Below are 6,075 nucleotides of genomic sequence, written 5' to 3'. Positions count from 1 at the left end.
TGAAAATGTTAGTGGCCTGCGGTTTTCTGCCTTTGCAATTCTTAGTCAACATACCTAGTGGAGCTGACACGGTTTCTGCCTTCCATTTAACCATAGCAAAGGCTTTTCTGCTGTGCGCTAATAATCCCCAGCCTATCCGCAAGGACAGGCTGGAGCAAGGTCTGGTATTGCAACAGTTGCTGGGGAAACTGGCAGCCAACCCACGGGGCTGGAGATAGTTACCATCGTGGCCTCGAGCAAGATCATTTTTTTGCTGGCTGTTCTGCTTTTCTTTTGGGGGATGTTGTAAAGTTATCAAAGAAGGAGCTTGCTTAACTACAGCATCCATCATGATTGCACCACGAAGAAAGCAGCAGTCACCCTTCATCTGCTTACTGTGCTGCCACGGTTGTCTGCATCCAGCACTGGGGACGAGTGTGTAAAAACCGGTAACTGGCATCTTAAAAGAAGGAGCACCTTAACCAGCTCCCGGAGATACACTGAGCTTACCTTGCAAAGCGCAAGCATCGCAGTTCCTCGCAGATAAGCTGCCCTGCTAAAGCAAACCAAAAGTTGTGCCAACAGCTTCTTGGGTCAGCCCGACTAGGAAGAGTTTCCAAGCCTGCCCAGCACACTTTTGCTGCCATCATACCTTCAGCTGATTCGGCTGCAGGATGGGATGTTCCTACTACATTAGATAGGAAAAACGCTGATAATTTGCATTTGTCACTGACATAGCAGGCTTGATCTGCCTTATTTTTGCTGTTTTCTCCAATCCTCCTCTCCAGCCAGCGTCAGTTCAGTGGGGAATTTGTTTGTTTCTTTAGAGGGGGCAGGAATAGTTCAGACCCCGACCAGGCTCAGCGCCCAGCACTGCCTTTTGTGTCAGCTCCCTCACTGCTGCCGCCCCTTCCCCGCAGAAGCTGGGCGAGGTTTCTGGTGGAGAGCTCTGGTTTGGGGCAGAGGTCAGCGAGGGCTGAGCTGCAGCACCTCCTTTGCGAGTAACTTCAATTACACGCATTAGTTTCCGAGTCTGGCAGTCACCAAGGTGCTCACCCTCCACACACCTCCAGAGATGGAGCGCCCTGGAGCTGTCTGCAGTACAGGGAAGCAAAACGCAGCCGTGAGATCAATTAGTGCTGCTCTGGAAGGCTGAGGCCTGGCGTGCCTTCTCCCCACTGCTGCAGAGCGCTGGCTTGAAGCCTTCTGGTGAAAGCTGGAGGCCAACCACCTCTTTTTCCCAGAAGCTCACAAGCACAGGCACAGCTCTGCCCCTGGAGAACGCAGGAAACGGCGATCGCTTTCTGCTCTGAAATGATTTTTGGCCTCCTCTCTCGCTCCCCACGCTTCGGGAAGCCCCTCTGGCCACAGTGGGACAAGGAGCCTGCAGCGCCCACACAGCTTTCCTGCTGTCCCCAGCCCGTGCCTGCACGGAGGGGAAGGGCACAGAGAACCTATTTCGAACGTTAAACAATCAGAAAACTTTGGTACCGGCTTTCCTTAGCCGGAGCTGGTAGTGAAGGCGAAAGTCCCCTTGGCTGGCTTGGCCTTGAGGTTCACCTTGAAGCTGCAATCACCTGGGGGAGAACCACGGCGTGAATAAATTTGGTACTCGAGCAGGTAAAAGCCTTTTAATCAGTCCCACATTGGTCTCAGTGACACAATGTCATTTCAAAACACGTTGGACTGCAACAAAAGCTATATTCCTTAAAATGGCAGCTAATTAATTTTCCCGTCCTGCTAACTTAATCCTTTTTCCAGCCAAGAAAGGCAAGTGGGAGTTCACGAAGCAGCGAGGCGGCCGGGAGCCTGGCAGCGCGAGCAGGAACGTCTGTCAGAACACAGGCCCCAGGGCGCTCTGGCAGGGGCCCAGGCTTTGCAGTGTCACAGCTTATCAGGCCATTTTCAAGGGAAGGGGGGGGTAAGAAAGGGTGAAATCTGAACAGAGCGGTGGTCTGTCCTACGCCAGCGGTCCAGGGCCCCCCAAGGGGGCCAAGCTCACTATTTACTCACGTTTCGGGGCCGCGGCGTAAGCGTGCTGCCAGACGGAGCGCCTGGTGCTGGCAGTGCCCTCCCTGTCCTTGCTGGTGCTGCTGAACCAGTTTCCCGGGGATTAGCCGGAGGCGCAGCACGCTGCGGGAGGACTTCACTCCAGATTTAAAAGAAAAGAAAAAAAAAAAAAAAATCCCCCTTCCCCTCCCCCCGCCCCAAGGTTTTTCAGCTGCGTGTTTTAGAGAAGCTCAGGGCCAGCCCCGTAAGGCCAGCCTTGACGCCCTCGAAGGCCCAGGCCACGCCAGCATCCTCTGTGCCCCGCGAGGTCCCTGCCGCAGTGCAGGACCCACCGAGCGCCCGGCACGCCGTAAGTGCTGAGGCGGTGATTTACGCCCTTGTCCTGCGCGCCCAAGTGCAGAAAACAGACGCTTGCATCAAAGGGCGGTTTTGGAGGAGACAGGTCAGCAGACAGGCCAAAAAATCAGCTCGCAAAACCCCCTCGAGGCTTCCTCGCTTCCCCACGTCAGACGTGCGGGCTCGGCCGCGCTGAGGCCAGCCCTGCAGGAAGGCAGCGGCTCCCTGCGCAGCCCGGAGTGTAGGGAGGGGGGGGGGAGAGAAAGGGCAACACAACCTCCCCTCCTCCGAGAGCACCGTGCTGCAACTGGTTTGCAGCCCCCCACCGCGTACAGATCGCTGCCCAGGGACCCCAGCGAGATCGGTGATTTCAAAGCCAGAGCCTTACCACCACCGCGAAGCAGAAGCTGGCAAGTTCTGCTTGTGCCATTACTTCAGTGCCCAACTTAATACAACAGCCCCGAACTGATCACAAAGGAAAAGCTGCAGCAGAGTGAGACCTACTCCCTTCTTGCATGGGATGGACCCACATATCCTATGGGATACAACAGCACTGGTTAATAAACCCCAGTCTTCTGAAAGCATGGCCAAGCTTCTGCATTGGTTTGGCCAGGGCTGATGAGAGAGGACGACCTCCAACAGGGACAGGGTGAGGTATCTTTCCACCCAGCACGATGCAAACAGAGCTCATTTCTTCCAGCATACCTGGTCAGGGAAGGCCTGCAAGGCTTTCTCCTCTCTGCCCTTGCTTCTCACACGCAAGAGGTAACTGCAGAGCTTAGCAGGGCTAAAAATGAGTCTCAACGCCACGATGTTCCCAGCAGCCCTGGGAGACTCGGCGGGGATCAGCTACCACGCAAGTTAAGACAGGAGCACTGAGAAAACCGAGGTGAGTCATTGCAGATGCGGTCCCAGAGGAGCAGAGAGGAGGCCGGGTGCCCAGCAGCACAGCACCACACACACACCGCTCGCCACGCACTGACCCCAGCCCCAATGTGAGATTGTGCCAACGGCCTCCCCGAAGACGTAGTCTGGGCTCAGGTTTCTGCCTTCCTGAGGAGCTCCCGTTCTGCACATTCGTACCCAAGGATGAACAGGACAAAGCTTTAATGGGCATTTTCGAACTCCTCCTGGTTTCCGACCATGACAAGAGCAGTCCCTTTCAGGTCCTTGCTTGCACGGCCCTGTCCCACCTCAGGAGCGGGCACCTTCAGTCCCAATGTGCACAGCAGATCCTAGGAAGGGAAGTGCTCGCTGGTCACATCCGCACGAAGGCAGGACTGTGCCACCTGGAACCCAAGCAAGGAACAGGCTTCCAGCTGCCCCGTGAAGTCAAAGCCTCCTTGGAGGCCCTGTTGCACACACTTCTGGAAGAAGCCATCGCCCAACCTATCCAGCAGCAGTCTCCTTTCACAGCCCGGCCGTGACTCACCAGCGACCGCTTTACCTCAGGGGAATACTCTGCCCGTCCCCAGGAAGGAGGCAGTCTGGCTTCCCTCGCCCTATCTCGCCCGCTGCGAGCCGCAGGCGCTCCGGCGGCAGGCGAGCATCCATCCTTTCCTTTCCAGCACCCCCCGGAGCACGGCGTGCCCGGGGCCTGCCGCTGCCATCGGTGCAGCACTGAGCCCCTGCACACCCTGCCCGCATCCAGCCCCGGACAAAAAAAATGCTGCTGCTGCAGCGTTTTAAGTGCCCACGGATTTGTATTCCTGGTCTCTGCTCCTGCGGAGGGATTTGCTGAATGTGATGCATCTCAAACGGCCTTTTCCAGAGTTCACCAGTCCCCCACCTCCTGTGCCACTAATGACTACTTTGGATAGCGGCTTCCACACTCTGCCCACTTGTTGGCAGAGGAAAGAGCCCTGACTCTGGGCACGCCAGAGGAATTTAAAACACACTTCTGCGACGGCTAAGACAAGGTGCCAGAGCAGCTCAGGTCAGAAACCAGAACTTGAAGAGGCGGCAGTAACACCACCAGCACCTACGGGCTTTGGCCACGTCTCTGTAGCCTCCTCCCGCCCTCTTTCTGAGCTCCCACTTTCCTCCAGCTCCAGAAGCGCACTTCCAGCCCACAGCAAGACGGCAGGGAGGAGCCCACCGACAACACAAGCCCAGCAGCCAGCAGGCTGCTTTGTGGTGGGATTTTCAACACCAGAGAAAGAATTCAGCGTACAAGACCAAATTAGGGCATGGATTTTATAACCATCTTTGCTAGTGACACACTCTATGACCTTGGGTAAGTCCCTCCATCCATCTTTAAAGACACTCTCAGAGGAGTGCCACAACACTTTAATTAGCAGCCCTGCAAGTACTCGAGATAGTTTGTCTCTTTTCCAAAATACCCAACTGCAGATGAATTGGAACAATCCTATTTTCAAATTCTGCAAGCAACTGGGATCCAGGCTGCTCTCAGATCAGCCACTTCAACAACGTAATCAAAGTTAAACGTGCCAGCTGTGCACGAAGGATTTTAATACGCTGCATGGATCAGAAATTAGCCTGAAGAACTACTGTTATTTTTCCATGTCTGGGATGCCACAGTCAAGCAGCTGCATTATAACCATCTGCAATCAGCAAAAAATTTATCGCTTTCTAGTCTTGGGGAGGAACGCTCGTTTTTATTTCTATCCAACTTACAAAAGCACCCTGGAATCCTGAGGCACCCATTACCAAGAGATCAGGCAGCTACTACGGCAATGAAAATCGGTAAGACGTCTTCCACGTTCTGCAGTGAAAACCCAATTTACATTGACAAGTTCCTAAGCTTTCCAAGTTGTGCACGCAGTAACGGCTCACGCTACCACCACCTCAGGAAACAGTACGTGCATTTCCACAAACCCAGGCAAAACCTAGCTCTGGTTGCCTGTGGTCACGTACCCAAGGCTCCCCGCGGTCAGCCGGACGGCTCCGAGCAGTCCCTCCCTGCAGAAGACCTGAGCGCAGCCTCGCTTCCTTCTCTGCACGCCACCTCTGCACAGCTGCGAGATGAAGCAAGAGGGGAAGCTTTCCAACTCTGTCCTTTCCAAAGGACCGCACATCTCTTTGATATGTTCTACATATTAAATATTTACAAATAAAATATAACATTAAAATATGCACGTACTTTGAACCAAGTGACAAGAAACAGGCAGACCACACAGAACAAGCTGTGCCCTTTCAATTACCAAACTGCTTTACTTTACCCCTCCTCCTTTCCACTGTCCTGTGAGGCAGTAAGCATTTTACAAGCAGAGGCACACCATCCAGATGCCTTCCTTACAAACAGCTTTCTGTCACTCCTAGCAGCTGCTCAGCAGCGGCGAGTGGAGCCCCGGTACACAGAGAACTGCCAGAGGTGCTCAGGTGCTTCAGGGACATCATGCAAGACTGCTTGCGTTAGAGGAATGACAGGGATCGAAAATGACAGCAAGCACGTATAAACAGCAAGGATCCGGCTACTTCCACTGCTGTTGGAGCTGGTCCAGGAACCAAAAATAGCCATGGAACTCCCATTGCAGATGTAGAGATGAAACTTCCCCATGCTCTCAGAAAACAGATAAACCTGCAGCAAAAACCCGATTGGGGGTTTCCATTCCACTGTGCTTCCCAGACCGAACTATTCAACTTTACCATGAATTGTACATCAGCTTCAACTCAAGTGCAAAAGCTCATAAAAGGCAGCTTCTTTAGTAGCTTTCCAGCTCACATTAAAGGCTCATTTTGTTTTCTTTACACAGTATCACGCAGTCCCCATTCCAGGCAAACCCATGT

The sequence above is a fragment of the Cygnus atratus genome, chromosome 13 (genome assembly GCF_013377495.2).
Source record: "Cygnus atratus isolate AKBS03 ecotype Queensland, Australia chromosome 13, CAtr_DNAZoo_HiC_assembly, whole genome shotgun sequence".
NCBI classification, from domain to species: domain Eukaryota; kingdom Metazoa; phylum Chordata; class Aves; order Anseriformes; family Anatidae; genus Cygnus; species Cygnus atratus.
This window is presented reverse-complemented; position numbering follows the sequence as displayed.